Genomic DNA, 20779 nt, shown 5'->3' on the forward strand with positions numbered 1-20779 from the left:
TCAGAAGTGAAATATCCATCCTTAAAGCACTTTAAAATTTCCATGTCTTTGTTTCTTTGCAGTAGAGCACTTTTAAAACAACTCTATTTCCTTTTGTTTTATGCTGGCCCTCAAATGACACATTATTTCCTTTTGTAATACTCTCAATCAGAACTTTACAGACAAGTTTTATATGAATTAAAAACACACTCTAAAAGTCAGGGACAGAGTTTCCTTCAAGCCATGGATCCTTTTCTTGTACAGTAAAAAGGAAAGCACAAGTTAACTTGAACTTTGTCATACCTCTAGGTGCAATTAGTCTCCTGGGATCAGTCTCCACATCCAGTAATCATTACTTCCAGTAACATCTATGGTGCTGCTTGAGGTATAATGAATGTTTGCTGGCTTCACTGAAATAGAACAAGGATACCTTTGGACATCATGTAGCAGTGTTTCAGAGACAACTTAGTAAAGAAAAAATATGAAATTTAAATTGCTTATAAATTATCCATGAGTACATTGTGTTCAAACTTCATAAGTGCTCTGTAAATTAAGGTGAATTTTAAATGTGAAGAGGGTTCTCAGATCTTTTTTTTTGTGAGTGTATGTGCTGTGCATTATTTTCCAATTGTATAAGAGTTAACAGTAAGAGAAACAATAACAATAATAGGAGAAGGAGAAGTTCTGTGTTTAAGTGTTCAATACAATATAGAAGACACTACAAATAAGACAACATTGAAACAATAAAGTACAGTATGTAGATTTATAGAAGTGATATAGTGAAAGCATTTCTTCTAAGTGGATCATGAAGTATGAGGCCACTCCTTTGCTAAATCACACTTGCTAACCATGCAAATTTGTAAAAAGTAGAATAGAAGAATGATTCTGGTTCCATGCCAGGCACATATAAGAGAATGGACTTAAATGGAAAAAAGTCCATCTTGAGAGAAAAGGTATTATACTAGCAATGATCCTGGTGGCAAAGATCATATTTCTTTTTATTTCCTTTTCATATATATATATATATATATATATATATATATATATATATATATATATATATATATATATATATATATATATATATTTGTTGTTGGTCGTGGCACTTGAACCCTGGGCGCTGTCCCTCTGCTATTCAGCTCCAGGCTAGTGCTCTACCACTTGAGCCACAGTGCTACTTCCAGTTTTCTTGTAGTTAATTGGAGAAAAGAGTCTCCAGGACTTTCCTACCTGTCTGGCTTTGAACCTCAATCCTCAGATCTCACCACCAACCAGCTTAAGATCATATTTCTAACAGTGTACACTCAGCACATGTAATGTGTATGTTCATCTATCTTTATATGAATTCTTGAGTTAAAAATCTGGGCTACAGATTAGACTTCATACTCACAAAAATGTATGTAGTTTAAAAGTTGATACTCCTGGAAAAATAAAACCTAAGGATGTAAAGAAGTCTGGGAAGTTCAGTTTGTATCCAGCCTGGGCAGAAGAGTTTTTGAGACACTATCTATAATTAACCAGGAAAACCTGCATTGGAAGAATGGTTCACATGATGGAATACCAGTTATGAGCAAGATTGTTGAATAAGAATTGACGTGTTTGCATACATACATACAAACATACACATACACACAGAGGCACTTACATGTGCACACACAAGTACACAAATGAAACAACTCTCAGAAAATGTATAAAAGTTAGAAAACAATAGAAAATATGTCCTGAGTAAGACTAGAATCAAGAAATAAATTTTAATATTAAAAAGTCCTCAAGTGAACTTTCTTCAAAAAAGTTTGAGACTATTACATAGGTAGGGACCAGAGATAGTAAGAAAGTCAAGTAATCATTATTAATGGGATCGGATGATGGAGGAATGATTCAGAGACCCCTGCAAGTGCATCTGAAAATGTTCATATCCTGTGTCATATGTTAGAACATCTTTGAAAATAGTACATAAACAGTCTGAGTAGTCAATGGATAAGATCGTCGGAGAAGTTCAGAATTGCTAGTGTGTTTCTAGATTAAATAAACCAACAAACTATGGCAGAGTAATGTGATACAAGCTTGGAATTCTAGAACTCATACTAAGACAGGAGATTAGAGAGTAGAATTACATAGCGATACCTTCCCTGGACCAGGTAGTATAATTTTGTCTCAATAAAACAAACCAAATTACAAGAAAGGAATACAAAGTTGGAAGTTTGGGCTAATTTTGTCATTATGTTTTGAGAAGCCAAATTTCCTATTGAAATGCAACTCATATATATAATCCTCGGTTGTGTTTTAATTGTTCTCTTCATTACAGAACATTACTACATGCAAAAGAGCTCATGATTGCCATCCAAAATTTGAAAAAGCGTCATTCTGTTGGATGCCAAAGAAATGATGAAGGTTTACAAAAGTTAAGCCTGGAGAAATAGCAAAGTTTGTCTAATATAGGACTTTGTGGACCTTGCTAAATTAGAATTTAGATTCAAAATAAATGGTTTGGTTTTGTTTGTAATTCCATATTCTATAGGATACTACAAAATTCTTTTTTTTTTTTCGGTCGTGGGGCTTGAACTCTGGTCCTGGGCACTGTCCCTCATCTCTTCAGCTCCAGGTGAGCGCTCTACCACTTGAGCTACAGCGCCACTTCCGGTTTTCTGGTGGTTTATTGGAGATAAGTGTCTCAAGGTCTCTCCTGCCCGGGCTGGCTTTGAACCGGGATCCTCAAATCTCAGCCTCCTGAGTAGCTAGGATTACAGGCGTGAGCCACCAGCGCCCTGCTACAAAATTATTTTTAAGTAGAGGTTTTAATTGACCAATTCACAAATGATTCTGGCATTCAATTTGCCTAGATTATTCTTTCAAGAGAGTTACAATTAGAACTTAGTTAATAGATAATCCCAACAGTTCATGTATAAAATGATAATGTGAATAATCTAGACAGAGTTGCCAACAAATGTATGACATTAATTTATAAATTTAGAAAAAGAGCATTTTTGAGGGTTTGGTATAGCATGGTATGAAGAGAATAATTGTGTGACATCTTTTTTTCTATCTATATGTAACACAGGAAGCAATTTCCTTAGTTATGTTCCTCTGTATACAATGAGAAAAATGCTAGGTTTGGGTTCATTTTTATTTTTGTTTTATTGGTTTGTCCTAGGGCTGGAACTCTGGGCCTGGACACTGTCTCTGAGCTCAGGGCATCTGCCCTAACACTTCAACCTCAGTGCCACTAGTGTCTGGCTTTTTCTGAGAAGTTTATTGGAGACAAGATTCTAAGGAACCTTCCAGCCTGGATGGGCTTTGAACCATAATCTTCTGATCTTAGTATCCTGAATATCAATGAAAGTTAAAAAGTATAAATATAAATAATATTTGCAAGTGTTCTGATCTCAAGAATACCACTGGGGGAAAACTGATGCAAGCAAGTTTATTGTGGTGTTCTTTGCAGAACAAGGAGGGAATCACAATACCAGAGGTGTAGTACTTTTTCACAGTAGAAATAAGCTATTCATGAAGTGAATTAAGGGAATTTTAAGGTGCACCTTACAGTTTGGAAACTGTTGGGCTAGGATTACTTTATGGCATAAAGCTTGGGATTGCTTACTCTTGAAGTATTATTACAGATGCTTCATAGTTTTATCATCTACCAGAATGTGGCTATTTTCCTGTTGACTTCTAAATCTGTAACACCCTATTGGAAACTGCATCTATTGAAGAATTACATAACATGAAAACAAGTACTGTTTTGAATCTCTCAGGTATGGAATGTTCAGAATTTGAAAAGGAGTAGTTATTAGTCACAAGAATTTTGAAGAACACATATATTCTGTCCTAACAACTTATTTAACTTTAAAAGTTATGGGTTTCCATAGAATTAAACTGTTTTTTGTTTTATGTGTGTGAAAGTGCTAAATTTATTTGTTTTCAAAATACGCAAGTATATTGTGAAAATATTGTCTAGTTGGATAACATTCAACTTGATGACCTTCTGATAAAGAAGGGGTAATTAAATCAAATTAGATGCCAAATAGTATTGATTTTTAAAATTTTACTATATAGATAATAATATAACTAGACCAGTACAGTAAAATTTTATATTATGCAGCTTATTTTTTAATTTTATTGTCAAAGTGATGTACAGTGCGGTTACAGTAATTGTAAGGTATTGAATACATAACTTTTCAAGCTTACCCCTTCCTTCATTTTTCTGACAGTTTTCCTTCTCTTCAGTACCTCTCACAAGTTGTAGTGTATATTTCCAACATATTGTCTTGGGAGTATTGCTATTGCATTGGTTTGCCCTTTGTCATTTGTGTCACCATTATGATGTTGCTCTTCCGGTCCTTAATTTAGATAAATGTATACACAATACACAGGGTACCAAAATCAAATACAGCAAGGGATAAACCATAGGGGAAAAATCTAAAGAAACTAGAAATCACATAATATATTAAAAAAAACAACTGCAAATAAAAATCTCTGATTCCATATCTTGGAGTTCATTTTGTTCAGCATCATCTTATATGGTCATATACGCATAACAAAGACATTGGAGATTAATAGTTACATGGACACTAAATCGTGAAAACATGTTAACTGTTTTTGATGGTAAAGGGGGAATTAGGGTTGGTGAAATACCAGTTCTGATAAAGGAATTTCAAAAGAGTTTTAAAATTATGACAGGTGAATTTTAATTGTTGAAACTTTTAAAGAAAATTTAAAATTAAATTTTAAGAAAATTTAAAATTACCTGGGAAATTAGGCTTTCATGAAAAGAAATCCATGGAGACTTTGTGGAGAGGGAGCAATGTGAGTGAATATCGTTCATTTTCACACTAAACAAACAAAACTCAGAAACCTTGCTGTAAGTCCTCTAGGTTTCCTTGAGAATTGTCCTTACCCAGGAAATATACTTTCATGGTTTGAAAAAAGGTTATAGTGCAATTTAATTCAAATTTCTTTTTAAAAATACATAAAAATTTGTGAATTAACCTTTAATTACGAAACAGTAATTCTCTGAAAAAGATAATTTGGGTCAAAATATTTAGGGCGAGAGTGCCCTCCACAATGAAAGAAGGTATTGGGTATACACTCTTCTGTTTGTAATACTTTCCACAATGTTTTTTCACTTGAAGCACTGAAACACAGAAAAAAATCTGATTGGATACTTCAAACCAGTTATTTCACATTTCTAAGTGGCTCACAAAAAAATAATATCCTTGTTAACATGAGATAGTGAAGACTTCTCTTATTACATAAGCCAAACAATTTTGGGTTCAGAAAAGAATAGAACAAATTGAAAAGGTGAAAAAACAGTGTTCTGGGCTGAGAAGGTGGCTCAATGGTAGAGCACTTGCCTTGCATGAGGCCCTGGGTTTGATTCCTCAGCACCACATAGGCAAAAAGAAAAAAGCCGGAAGTGACGCTGTGGCTCAATTGGTAGAGCGCTAACCTTGAGCTGAAGAGCTGAGGGACAGCACCCAGGCCCAGACTTCTGGCCCCACGACCATACCTCCCCCCCCACAAAAAAAAAAGAAAGAGAAGAAAACAGTGTTCTTAGAAACCCTAGCTAAGCAAATTGTCTTCAGCAGTGGAGGGAGGCCAAAACTTTTTGATATAGATTGTCTTAATATTTTTGCTACCTAAAGTGAATTTACAGAGCCTATTTGGCTCACTATAATGCAGAATAGATTGAATGAAGACATGAAAATAAATTCCACATCAAAATGAGGCAACTTAAAAGAATTTTAATGGAGAAACCATGAAGATGTAGCAGTGGGGGAGGCCTTATAGTCCTTCAGCTTCACTAGACTTGAAGGCAAGGAGCTGTGATTAATTGGAAATCAGACAAGAGCTAAAAGGAGGACATAGAAGTAGGACATGGAATCATTGTCCTTTTGTAACGGACACTTTCTTCCAAGGTATGGGTAATTTAACTCTATTCTCCTCCATACATCTTGTTGAGCAAATGCAAGACGAAGAGAAAATAATAATCTATTGAAATAATTTTGCAAAGAATAACTTCACTGTTCCTGATATGGAATCTAAGGAGAGTCTTAAGAGAGAAGATAAAAGTGGAGTATTCTTCGGTTTCCTCTAATCATCTTGTTCGCAAAATATATCTTTGGGGTTAGAAGTGATTGAATCAAAAATTAGTGGAGTACTTATTTCTGTGGGCACTTTAGACACAAGACTTCCAAGGTAAAAGAAAAAAGAAAAAAAGGATATCAAAATATTTGTGATCACAGTTTCTTGGACTGGGTTTTTTGGAGACAAAGTTTTACATTAGAGCTTGTCCTGATTAACATCAATGTTGGGTTTTCACCTTTGCAACCAAATGCAGAGGTGAAGTTTACTGTACTCCCTTGAACAAGTAAACAGCACAATAAAAAAATGACAAATAATGTTTAGTGAATTACTTTCATCAATTACTTTTCCAGAACAAAGATGGAAATATATAACTCAAAATCAATTGACTTAAAAGTATGAAGAAAGAGTAGTGAAGTGAGATATGAAAATATAGAGGATTGTTTTCTCTCCAATGGAGTAATGGGTTCTTGATCTTGTTTCTTCCATTCTGTCTTCACAAGCTATCAAGTGTGGCTCAGGACTGGAGTATCCAGTTCAGACAGAGAACTCACAGAACAAAGATAATATTTGCAGCAAATATAGGTGATTTATAACCTTAGACAAGCTATTTAAATCTGTTCAAATTTCTCCTCTACCCCAAATTGCCCTCTTTGAATAGTTTTGTTTGCTTTTCCCAAGACTGCCCTTCATTAACTGCTTAAAATTTTGAGAGATCATATTCATACTCTCTAGAGATTGCTGTTTGGTTGTAATTTCTGTGTGTGTTTTCACTGAATTTCCAAAGGTTGTGCAAGTGTGTTACAATTAAATATGTCCATCTGATTGTCCAATGGATTAGATTGTCCTGGATTTGATTCATTCATTCTATCATCCTCAGCCAACCCCTTCTCCAAGATTTATTTCAAACTTACCACTTCCTTTATCACATGTGAACATTGAGTATTCTAGCTGTTCTTGCCCCTTGTCCATTTTTCATTCAATGTCTTTACTATTATTCCTCTCTGGTTTCAACTTCCTGATAGTCTTTCTGTTAAACTGTCCATTAGTTCTTTGAAAAGTTTATATACATTCCATGGAGTTTCAATCCTGCATATACTTGAACTGATGTCAGCTTATATTTCCATAATTCATTCATCTGTAATAATTTGCAAGACTGGAGATGTGAACCACATAGATATGATTTTATTCTCATCTATTTGGAAAATTAATCTTTAGTTAACAAGAAAGTTTAAAATGATTTAGACTGTATTCCTAAGTACCATTTTTATAAATGGTTTTGTAAAATTGTGTGTGATTATTTTATTTTACATGGGATAATATTTTCTACCACCTATAAGTTTTGGAAAAAAGAAAATTAAAATTTAGTATTATCGGGCTGGAAAGGTGGCTCAGTGGTAGAGCGCTTGCCTTGCATGCCTGGGGCCCTGGGTTCGATTCCTCAGCACCACATAAGCAAAAAGAAAAAAGCCGGAAGTGGCGCTGTGGCTCAAGTGGTAGAGCGCTAGCCTTGAGCTGAAGAGCTGAGGGACAGCGCCCAGGCCCAGAGTTCAGGACCCATGACCGGACCCAAAAAAAAAAATTTAGTATTATCGAAGAATATGATAGAAATAGAAGTCAGATTTTATGTTTGTCACACAACATATAACGCAACTATTTGTGACTTCTTAAAATGTACCTTGTTAAGTGATGAAATTAACTTTATTAGTTTACATTTGGGTTTGAAATATGAGAGGATGATATATTTAACAAATTTTGGAAAGCACCAAATGAACAACACAAATGGTAGGTGGTACTATTTCTACACTTTAATAAATGGTTGTACCTGATTGGCATTAGTGCAGTGTAAATAAATCAACTTTACTGTAACTCTATTGTGACTAAGTATCATCTATTTGTCAAATGGTATTTTCGCGAATATGATTTTTTTTGGTAGGTCATGGGGCTTGAACTCTGGGCTTGGGCACTGTCCCTGTGCTCTTCAGCTCATGGCGAGCACTCTACCGCTTGAGCCACACACCACTTCCGATATTCGAGATAAGAGTCTCACAGACTTTCTTGCCTGGGCTGGTTTTGAACCTTGATCCTAGATTTCAGCCTCCTGTGTATCTAGGATTACATGCATCAGCCACTAGCGCCTGGCTTGTGAATGTGATTTTTCAAAGATTATTTGAAAAGAATACACTTGCAGGAGATTAAATGTTATGAGAATGACAACATTTTTATACCACAGTACCAAGTTCTACTGACATACCATTGTTTTGAAGCACTAAGGATCTTCTCAATTAATGATATTTTCTGAAGTACATTTGACCTCTAAGTCAAGTTTTCCTGGCTTTGGTAGACCAATTGTATCTTTCCAGGAGCTATTTTTCTATCCTACTTATGCTGGACTGTAATCTTTCATTAGTCACTAGGGGAGGGATATTAACAATAATCTTTTGACACTTTGTGATCTTGTTCACAGATATGGGCTGGTCATCTGTAAATTGAAAGTTGGAATTACAGTTCTTTCTCTCAGATTTTGTGATCTCATCCTTCATTTTATGTTGCCTTGCATTTCACTATTGTTTACTGCTAATTCCTGCTTCTCAAGGAATTGGGGCCTGAAATATTATAGGAAATGAGAAATTGGCATGGCTCTTCAATTACTTTCTGTTGGAATGTTGCATGGGTCTAGGTAAGAAGTCTTGACCCTGTTATCTGATGATGTGGGTAACTGGGACCTGGGATCCAAAGACCCATGTGTCTTGCAAAAGAATAATATCTTTTAGACATCATATCAACAAAATTTGGGTATAACCAATAGGAATGCTTCAGAAATGTGGAGAAAAACAGTTTGGAACACGTGAGTTTAAAACCAAACAGAGCAACAGAGTAAAATCCCATATAAATTAGAGGAAAACATTTTTTTTTACCATGTGAATTCAGAAGAACAAGAACACTTAGAAGGTAACACAAGATTATACTGAAGACATTACATTGATACTTTTTATATTCTAGTATGTATTATAAACCTAATTATTTATATTCCAATTCTATTTATTGGAATATATAAGTATCAATGTATTTGTCATATTATCAACTAATTCTAATAAGTTTCACTGTGTGAAATATAAAATCGCCACATATAAATATAAGTTATATAACTATATATAATACAAAAGGGCACATGTTTTGCATTGTTCTGTTGCAGTTAGGGTATCAAAGACAACTCTTAAAGTATTATTTCATTATCTCTACCTCAGTGTTTGGTAGAGATAGACCTAAAGTTTACCATTTGTAGATTTACAGCCTGGAGGCAAGAGGAAACACTGTGATTAAAACATTACCAATGTAAGGCCTAATAAAGTGGGGAAACATATGGACTTCTCCTGCAACTATGAAAATATTTGGTGATAGAAAGTCAGTAGTGTAAGTTTCTGCCTGGTTGGAAGGTAGACAGGCCAGACATTAGGTAATCATGCATATGAACAATTTTTTCAGCTTCTTGGCTTTTGCTACTTTTGGAATGTTAAGTATAATAAACAATTAAATTTTGATAAAATTCCTTCTAGTCCGAACAGTTCTGTCTTAACTGTTCATCTCTCTATGATCACTTGTAACTAAGATTAGTTTGGTTCCAGTAAGACAAACTATGCTGTAAAGATAGGATATTCTGTTGGTCTGTTCCTACATGGAAGAAGGATAAAGGGTCAGGTAGACATTTGTGCCGGTAAGACCTCATTTGGGAAAATGTCAGCTGCAGAAGTTTAGAAGTAGCTCTTAAGCAAGGCTTACTTTGAATCTATTAGCTCCACAAAGCTAACTCAGTTGCATAAATAAGTACTGGAAAAAGCCATTACCTTAGGATCTAGCTATAAGTGCTTCAAAGTATGATCAAATCTAAAATGAAAAAGAATTAAAATTGTCATTCACAAAAAATACAAATGTGAGCAATCGACTGAACAATATAAATTTTTTTCACTATACATATTATTTTAGGGAAATAAGATCAATATTATTGTTAGGGACAATAAGGCTTCCTTGTTACAAAAAGGCACCCAAGGATATAAGCCTGTAAAAAGATTGCATCATTAACTACTTAAATTTAGAAGATACTACATGATTCAGCAGCCCATATACCCAAATTACAACAATACAGAGATTAACATGGTGCTTGCACAAGGATAATATGAAAATTTGTGAAGTATTCCATAGTTTTCATTCTTCAGATGCAAGAAATGAAAAACAGTTATTAAAAAGTTGATTACAAAATTACACGTGTGACAATACATGCAAGTGTTAGAATTAAATGTGAGTTTGATATCAGTGGATTAAACATTCACCTTAGAAAGGCCTTTATATACAATAACCTTTACAAAACTTTTGAAATTAGTTAACATGGTCATTTTATCCTTAAGAAATATACTAGTATAAGTGAAGGGTTAAAAATTAAAAACATCACTTTAACATTGCCATTACTAACTTGCTAACTGCTGATTTTGCTTCTGTAAATATGCTTGTATTCAGACCCCCTTCCCTGGCAGATAAAACTGGGCAGTGACTCCGGGATATTGGCCGGCCCAGATGTCCGGATATCAGCCCACCCCAGAACAAGGACAGCGGTTATAGATAGTACATGTTTTTCAGTTCCAGTTTAGTTCAGCAATCCCTGGGACGGATCTTGACAACGACCACTTGGCCAGACCATAAACTGGGCCAAATGTCAACCAATCATAGGCCTGTAACCATGTAAACCCTCCATTAAACCAACCATGAGCCAATTGTTTTACAAAGAGTGTTACAAAATTTCCCGCGTGGCAAAGTGATTGTTGGCATATATGATGATCTTTAAATGGACCAATCATGGGATGCTTTGTGTTATGCGTTAATCTTGTGATTTTTGCCTTTAAAAAGGCTTGTAACCGCTGCTCGGGGCTCTCTGACTGACCGGGGCAGAGAGTCCGTTTGCGCAAACGTCAAATAAATTCCTCTTGCTTATTGCATCTCCCAGCCTGGAGTCTGAGTTTCTGGGGCGCCCTCCCGTTGACGAAAGTCTCCTAGGAGTCTGGGGTCTTTCATAAGGACCTAGAAAAAAAGGAATCTTAAATTTTCTATATGGAATGTAATTTGAAAGGACTATTTATTAATGGATATATATATATATTTATATATTATAAAACAATGTTCAATTCAAAGTATATCCAGGAGAGAGTGAAATAGATTATGGATATTATTCAAACACAGAATATAGAATATTTTAAAAAATATTTTTTCAGACAATAAACAAATATCTTTAGTTTCTGTACTACTCCTTTCAACAGATGAGTTCAAATTATTTCTGATTAAAAAATCACAAAATCTGCAGAAATAATTATAGATGTATACAAACAACTAAAATACATTTTTACATCAAAGTCAGGCAATTCATTTGGAAAAATTCCACAGAATTTTTACAGTAAGATATTGCTGTTATTTGGGTTGTGAAAGTATTTTGTATGGACACAAAGAATGGATTGGCATTTTGAAGTTTAAGGAACTTAACTAATAGCTATGCTAAATAATGCTGCAATAAACATATTTGTTCTGGTAGCTTTAGTATGGTCTTGTTTGATGCCCATCAGTAGATGAATGGATTGAGAAAATAGAATTCTATGGAATGGAATTCTATACTTCCATGAGAAAGAATGACATTGTCCCATTTGTTAGGAAATGGAAAGACTTGGAAAAAAAATATTAAGTGAAGTAAGCCAGGCCCAAAAAAACATTGGTCCCATGGTTTCCCTTATTTGCAATAACTAGTACATGTCTGAGACAAGTCAAAATGATCAGATAAGTTGATGTTTGGCGAAATGAACCCTAAGATAAGGATTCAAATGTTTTTCTTCTTTCTTGCGATTGTTTCTAACATATTTATAAGATGATTTCTTTGTTGCTTTTTATGTCCCTCTCCCATGGTATAATCCCTGCTTTCATTGTATTTGATGTTGGTATGATTTGTGAAAGGGAAGGGGAAAAACAAATTGTTTAAATAGGGACACAGATTGACCCATTGCAACAATGAGATGTACAAGACATGTCGAAAAACGAACTTTACAACTTTGGTGGGGGGAGGGGTAGAGAGGGGAGGAGATGGGAAGGGATGGGAAGGGGAAATAAAGGAGGAGGCAACATGTTTGACAAGAAATGTACTCATTCCCTTACCTATGTAATTGTAACTCCTCTGTATGGTATTTTCACAATAAAAAAAAAAAAAAACTCAACCAAAAAAAAAAAAAAAAAAAAAAAGGAAAAAAAAAGATACTTAACTGAACCATTATGACTTAAGAGAACAATTTCTTTCGACAGCCTTCCACAACTTCAAAGAGGTAGTGATACATACTTATCCTTTTGGTAATATCAAAGGCAGTTTCTTCAAACTTGTTCTTCAGTCCTGGTTTGATATAACGGTTGAACAGAAGGAGGTCCAGCGTACCTTCGCTATCTCTATACCCAGCAGCACAACGCAAGGGAGTTAAGAGGCCTTTAGTTTGGGCATTGCTATCTGCATAATGATGAAGTAAGAAAGAAGCCACTCTGGTATTATTCCAAGAATAAGCACTGTGCAGGGGTTTCCAACCATTCACATTTATTGCATGAATATCTGCTGCTTGAGGCAACAACTCACGAACAATATCTAACTGTCCACTGTAGGCTTCTAGATGAAGAGGGGTATATTCATCGTCATCTCTAGTATTCACATGAGTGGCCTTTATGGAAAGTAGTCTCCACACTCTACTAAGCCGATTATTTTCAGCAGCCCAAAGAAGAAATTTGCTTGGATCCGACTCCATTTTTTTTCTTGCAATTGATACCATTCATCACTTTTTCATTTTGTTCCTCATCTTCATCAGAATTGCTTAACTAGAGACTTTCAGTGCCAGTGGGAATAAGGTGTCTATGTATTTCCCCAATAGTTTACATTGGTTGAACTGGTGAGAAAAACACAGTGAATTTTCTGCATGTTTTTTTTCATTATTTATTTAATCTTTTTTCATTTTTATTATTCTAAATCATTCTAACTGGAAAGTAGGGAATTGATGGAGAACAGAGGAAAGACGTTCCTCCATATGCAAATGTACAGACTGAAAATGAGAATCAGTGTTGTCTTCTTGTGCAGCTTTTTCTAGGAATGAGAAAACAGAAGGTGGCTCAGTGGTAGAGTGCTTGCCTTGCACGTATAAGGCCCTGGGTTCGATTCCTCAGCCCACATAAGCATAAAAATACAGAAGTGTGGCTGACACTTAAGTGGTAGAGTGCTAGCCTTCAGCTGAAGAGCTGAGGGACAGTGCCCAGGCCCATAGTTCAGGCCCCACGACTGACAAAAAAAAAGAAAAAAGAAATAATGCTTTCTATATAAATAATTTGGGAAATGGCAGAGCAGAAAGTGAAATGATTCAACCAAAAATATAAAAGCAAAATAAATTAGGATAATTGTGGAGCAGTCATATTATCTATGAGAACCATGAGAGGTGAAATGAGAGACAGAGAGATGTGCAATGCTCTAGCTAGCCACAAAATCCATGCCTCTGATCAATTTATAGAGCAAACAGAATTTTATTTTTTAAAAAAGATGGAAATAGAATTTATGTATTTACTTGAAATTAGTAAATACATTTTTAGTAGCCTACATAAAGAGACATAGCTTTGACCAAATTACAGACAAGAATCTAAATCCTTGATAATTCTAATAACAGATCTGAGTGAAATCAATTGAATCACACTTTTCCTGTACAATGAAAGAATAGGTCCGAGCAAGGAAAGCAGCTAGAGAAGGCAGGCCGCTTATATCTCTGACAAAGCTTTGTGGAAAATGGTGTCAAGGATTACTTACTGGTGATCCCCTTGCACTGGAAGCATGATTCTGAACTATTGCTTGCTGATTCTCAACTATTGCTTTGATCATTATATTCTCCAAGAAGAAAAAGTAAGATTTAATTGATAGCAAAGCACTACTAATACATATTGACTTCTCATTAAGCACCTTCAGTCATCAAAATCACTTGAAGACGATAGACAGGTCTGCTTTTTTAGATGAAAACAAAGTGTCTTTAAAAAAACAAGGAATTTAAATAGTCATGCAAAGGACTTCTATTTTACTACTGCATTATACATTATTTGTAATGTTGGGTGACAATAAATAATGGATCTATTAGAAATCTCTTAAAGCTCATATGTTCAATCGTGAGTTCTCTTATACTATATCATGTCATTTTTGTATGGACTCAAGAAGAAATTTAAATTACTAACTTGAATTTCTGATAGGACAATATCATCACTGTACATCTTGGTTCTATACTCAGTTTAAAATTACTATGTAAGTATGTGCATTAGATAAATATAGAGGCAAAAGTAGAGGCCACATTGGTGGCTCATATTATTAACCCTAGCTTATTAGAAAGATGAAATCTGAGGATTGTGATTTGAAACCAGACCAAGTAAAAAAAATTCCATTAGATTCTGTTTTGAAAGTAACCAGCCAAAGCTAGAAATGGAGCTGTGGTACAAGCAGTAAAATGCTAGCCTTGAGAAAACTAAAGAAAAACTAAATTCTGAGACAGAGCCAGGCTCTGAGGTCAAGCCCTATTATTACTACCAAACAAACAAATTAATTAATTAATTAAAATAAATTAAGTGGTCACATGTGGAGAGGCAGGTAAAATGTAACAACTGTGGTGACTGGATTGTATATCATTCTGTAATAAGGCAAATTATCATTTGTACTAATCACTAATATTTTATTTGAACTTTTTTGTATAATAAACCCTGAATTTAGCATGCATGTACATGTGTGTATATGTGTGCACATGTGTGTATGTGTATAGGTTTGCATGTGCTGTTGCAATGTTGCTTACCAATGTGGACAGGGTGAGTTTTCAGAGTTAACTGTGTTGCAATGATTTTTATTTATCAATGTTCTGTCATGTCATTTCAGTGGAACCATCCTTTTGTACATTTTATTTGCCAAATAACATCTTCATAACCAAAGCATTTACAGCATTAAGTTAGATGAAAGAGACTGCTTTCAGCTCTTATTATATGTTAGGTAAGAAGATAAAGACATAGTTAGGTAGTAAGTTATTGCTGTAAGATGACTGTCAGTACAAAATATGTATTTGACCTCTTAAATTGGTTATACTTTTAAGATATAAAATTGGAGTGAGTTTGAACAACAAACATACAGGTATTACTCTTTGGTTATTCCTGTGAAACATAAGGTGGATAAACTCTTTCCAGATTTCTGTTGAAAAAAAATCTTTCTTTGTAAGATCATATCTATTCTCACTAAGAGATAACTCCATATTTATTACATTTGAATATCCCATCATATTGACTGAAAATCAGTATTGTGGATATGCTTATTAGATATTCCTTTCAAAAACAAACAAACAAAAAAACATGTGTCATCTCCAGATTGTGGATGTATTTGAATTTGTTTTGTACATGCAAAAGAATCTTCACTAATGGCTCTTTTGTGGGAGTAACTGTGGCAACTTTAACAAATAAGGCTTTTCGAATATCTTTTCCAATATAAATAACATCCCAGAATGAGTCTTGCAATTTCTGAAAAGACTTTGGATAGTTTATTATTATTTCACTTCATTAACTATAGAGCTAAAGACATTTCTGAAATAAATATTGTTAAGATATGAAAACGTAAGTGGACATATAGGCTTTTAAACATCATTTTATGAAAAGCCAGTTTTTATGAAACTAAATGAAATAGAATAAAAGAATGTAAGTGAATTGGGTAAGCTAATTATTTACATAACTATTTTCTATTAACACAGTCCTTTGAATGTAGATGATGCAGTTAAATTTTTCCTTTGTGTCTCTGTACTTCAGTTGTTTTTAGAATCTTCGTAGTTATAAGATTGGATTTTTAGTATAAATAAAAGTCTTTTAATAAGATTAGGATTAATCTTGTGTTTTGTGTCCTAATACCAAAAAATGACTTATTTTCAAGTGTTAATAGTTTATAATTGAAACTTCAGTATCATAAGAATTTTTTTAAACGCAGTAGTATTTATGTCTTTTTAAACTATTTATATTCACAAGTTGGAGATTCTTTAATTTATGATTAGGTCTTGGTGTCTGTGATTTTTAACCTCTTGTTCCTAACAATGATAGATCAGATTGCATTTTTGGGTATATGAAAGGTAAAATATTTATCTGGGGTCAAAGATGATTTTTATCAGTCTTGCTTTAATAGCATTTTAAAGTAGTACATTTCTCTCAAAATGTTGGTATAAAAAGCAATCAAAATACTTTTAATGGTAAACAACTTAGGTGAGCTACAATGTGGAAATCACTTGTCCATAAGACCTTCAATCTGTTTCCATCAGGAATTGGGCAGGTCATTTTTTCAGTAAGACTGTGTTAAACAGAGATAGGGTTCCCAGGCAGTACATGTTGAGCCATGGGATAGAATATGGTTTCTACTATTTTGAGCTAGAAATCAAGAATGTTATAATTTAGCAGTTCCTTTCACCAGGGAGGTATAAATTGATTATGAACTTGGAATTTTCATGTTACAGTTATCTATTTTCTAACAAAGATAAAGCGAGATATTATTAGAGTGTACACAATAATTCTGGGAAATTTTCCTAGAATTAGTAGAGTAAGTGCTGGTGTTTTAGTCATAAAAGAGAATGAGGTAATTTGATATAGTGGGAGATGGGCATCAGGCTAACACTTACCATGTGTGCAATGTTGTACTAGTAATTCCAACTCTGAAAACTTCAATATCATCTGATAATTAAAAATGGAAGTAGTTCCACTTTATGGGATTATTGTGAGGATTAAATTAGATACCATAGGTAAAGTACTTGGAAAAACAATCAATCAGCATTTGATACATTCTACCTGTTATTTTATCATGTGATGAATTCTAACATTATTGTGATTTTTATATTTTGTACCATTATGATGTGCAGTTTGGTGTATTGATATTGTGTTGGTCAGTTTCCTATCATTATAAGGAGAAGACCTGCAAAGAAAGTTTCTGAGAAGGAAACTGTTATATTGACTCATGGTTTGAGAGAATGCAGTTTAAGATCAGATGTCTCTTTTGTTTTTAATTATATTTTTATTAACTTAAATAGTTGCACAAAGGAATTTCCATTCAACAGATTAGTTTATAAGTACAGTGGATCTTTACTTAACTTTCCCAGACCCTTCCAAACCTCATCCCACTTTAATTTTTTCTAGTTTCCTACTGTCTGCATTGTACATTATGCCTTCACTCTCTTCCTCCATAACTCTCTTTATTCCTTCCCTTTGACTTCCCCTCACATATTCCAAGTGATAGTTTCTTGTTGTTCATTTTGTTGGATTAAAAGTTCAATTTTATAAGAAATTACACCTTTAAATACTCCTCTGCAAATATCATGTTTTGGTTAATACTGTTGTGTAAACTTGTATAAAGTTCTAACTTCCAAATATGCAACAGACCATGGGTCCTTTGTGTGTCTTGCTCTGACTTCCTTTACTTAACATATTATTAGATCTATCCATTTCTTTGCAAATAATGTAACGATCTTCATAAGGGATGAGGGCAATCCAATTGTGTATATATGCCACACTTTCTCCAACCATCCCTTCTCCAATGGGCATCTGGACTGTTTTCATAACTTGGCTAGGGTGAATAATGCTGCAGTGAACATGGTTGTGAAAGTGATTTTACTGTAACCTTTTGGAAGAATTCATGACTATCTTTCTGGGAGCAATCTTCTGGTCAATTTTTCAGAATAAGCACATGCCTTCCTTCATCTCCATCACAACATTTTTCAAGTCCTCAAAAACACATTACCCGCTACAGGTCTCAATAAGCTAAACTCACACCGTGCCCTCATTCTTTCAATATATTTTTTCATGATTCTACATATAAGTTATTGAGAACCTTCTATGTACTTTCTTAATGTGAGAAGGAGGGATATGACAATAGAGTAAAAGTAAGAAAAATGCAATTTAATTAGCTATTATCATATTTAAAATCATTTTCAGCTCTAACTCATAGCCTCACTTACTATTATTTTAATCTTTATTGGATTACTTCATCTATCCTAAATTATTACAGGTGAGTTAAATACAAAAGCAAAAAGTGTGGTTTAATTTTGAAACTCATATGTGAGGATGCACAATATGGGCAAATAGATGGATTGGAATTAATAGCCATCATCTATATTTTTAAAGTAAAGATGGTTTTCCCAAACTGATTATCTCAATTCATATTACATTCAAAAAGAAACATGTGACAATTCCTTTGTTTTGTTCCTTAATAACTTTGATTTCCATTTTATTTTACAATGAAGAATCATTTTTCATATATCTACTGTAGATTCAAAAATATGTTAAAATATTTCTATGTGTATGCATTGATATATACATACACACATATATTACACAGGTTATAATGATAATTTATAACTTCTGTAACTGTAAAATTTACTAAATTATTAAAAAACATCAACAGCATATGCCTATAATCCTGGTTACTTGGTAGGCTTAGATCTGATGACCATGGGTTGAAGCCATCTTGGACAAGAAAGCCAATGAGCTTTTTATCTCCAAACAACCAACAGGAAATCAGAATTGGAACTGTGACTCAAAGTAGTAGAGTGGTAGCCTTGAGAGAAAATGCTCAGGGACATCACCCAGACTCTTATTCAAGAACTACAATCTACCCCCAAAAATCTAATTTACACATGTGTAAGTAGAATATTTCCATCACCCAAATGCACATCCATACTCATTTGCAAGTTAACTCTGTTATGTCTGGAGTACCACATATTTGGGAGCTGACATTAAAGCTCAAAAAGTCATCTTGACCTCTGTGGTTGCTTGAAGGCATGTACAAGGAACTGGCTTACTTGAAAAACACCAGGTGCCAGGGATTGTTTTGCTTCCTGCCACTTTGAGGCACCACCTGGTCCCCCCAGTTGGTCGGGCCCTGCACTTGCTTCAGTTGCTCCAGAAGCTGGGTCTGCCTCTGCAGGTGCTGCTGCAGGGCCTCCTTCTCAGAGCTCAGCCACTTATTGGAGACTATGTGCTGCTCACAGGTGGCTCTGAGCTCCTGCAGCTGGGCCAGGGACTGCTTCTGCTGCTCCAGCGGCTCCCAAGACACTTAGCTCTCTCTCTCTCTCAGCTACCTCTTTCCATTCCTTTATCTTCTCCTCTGAGCAGTCCAGCTGTTCCCACAGATGTCTCTTCACCTGCTGCTTTGAGACCAGGATGCTGGGTCTTGGTCATCTCCTGCCAATGCTTGGCCTTCTCCTCCAGTCTCGGCAATTGCTCCTGCTGCTCCGCATTCTGGAAATGGAGCTTCTGGTTTTCCTGGATCTGGATGTGAAGTTGTTCCTCCAGGTTTTTCAACTCCATTTGTGTCTGGTAGGACTGGGTCTGCTTCTGCAGCTCCGTCTGTGATGGTCCCACGGGGGACCGTGGCTCTGCAACCTTCCTTCTCAGTTCCTCTAGCTCATTCTCTAGGTCCAGAACCTGCCTTGCCCCTCATTCCTTCTCCTCTGTTCGTTGGTTCACCTGCTCAGTCAGCCACCGGGACTCATCCTTCCACACTCAATGCTCAAATCCTCTGTGTAGGTGTCTCTTTCCAGATTCGCTGTGGTCACCTGACAAAACAGGTTGTCCAGTCGTCTCTTCAGTACCTCACGCCCCACCAGCACTTATTAGAACTTACAGATTCTCTTCTTCATGTTGCTCCTCTTTGTCCAGAGCGCTTCCAGCTTCTCCTGCAAGTCTGTGTTCACTTCCTCCAGGTCCTCGAAACTTCTGGTCTTTTCTTTGAGCTGAAGGGTAACATCATACAGCTGTTCACAGAACATTTCAGTCTCTTTCTGCGCAGCAGTGACCGCAGAAGCCACCATCTCCAGCTCTGACACGTGCCTGTGGCCTGTAGGCAGCTGCTGAGAGGTTCATGCTCCATTTCTCTGTCATTGGCCTCCTGTCGCACGTAGGCTGGTGCAGACTGTATGTCACTTTCTGCCAAAGCCGACCACTGTATGGGTGGCTTGTGGATCTCTAGCTCTGTTTTTGGTGCTTCATGCACCTGGGCTATCTTCTCCCTGTCTTTCTCCAATGGATCCTGCAAGTCTGTCTTTTCCTGCTTCAGTGGTTGGATCTTGGCACAGAGCATCTGGATTGTTTTTTACTGTAGTCCGGGGTGGGTACCACGTGTCACTAGCACCTCTGCAGATCCTTGGTGGTATGGGGACCCTTGACACTCTGTACCCTGGTGGCTATGACTGTGTCCAAAGGCAGGGGAGGCCCGTGGTCAGCATCACATTTGGCCAGACCCTCCATTGAATCACGCTCCCCAGTGGTGTTTGTCTTAGAGATCCCTCCCTTTTTCATGTTCTTTGTTTTCTTAAATGTCGCAGGTCTTTTGGGAGGATTCTTCTGATGGTTTTCTGGCAGTAGATTCTTGCCTGCAGCTCTCTCAAGGAGTCATGCTGTTTCAGTCATCTGAGCACTGGGATGGGAAAGATGGGCTGGCCATGTTCCCAAGCTCTGGGAAATCCTCTGTTCTCCCCCTCACTGACTAGGACATCAATTCCCCTATTCTACTGCAAAGTCTCCTCAGACTCTTGCTCACCACTCATCCACCTCTAACTTCCTCAACTGCTGGTAGTGGTGTAAACCAACAGAGCAAATCCCGGTGCTACCAGGCAGCATAGAATGT

At 35.7% G+C, this 20779-nt stretch overlaps 2 pseudogenes; one reads left to right on the forward strand and one right to left on the reverse strand.

Annotated features, from left to right (window-relative positions):
• The first annotated feature begins 10164 nt into the window (after window positions 1-10164).
• On the forward strand, window positions 10165-10264 carry LOC138834323 (U6 spliceosomal RNA; annotated as a pseudogene).
• Window positions 10265-12365: 2101 nt separating this feature from the next.
• On the reverse strand, window positions 12366-19461 carry LOC138834310 (ankyrin repeat domain-containing protein 49-like; annotated as a pseudogene).
• Between the last annotated feature and the right edge of the window lie 1318 nt (window positions 19462-20779).

This window comes from Dipodomys merriami, unplaced genomic scaffold (assembly GCF_024711535.1).
Source record: "Dipodomys merriami isolate MVZ:Mamm:240054 unplaced genomic scaffold, mDipMer1.0.p SCAF_211, whole genome shotgun sequence".
Lineage (NCBI taxonomy): Eukaryota > Metazoa > Chordata > Mammalia > Rodentia > Heteromyidae > Dipodomys > Dipodomys merriami.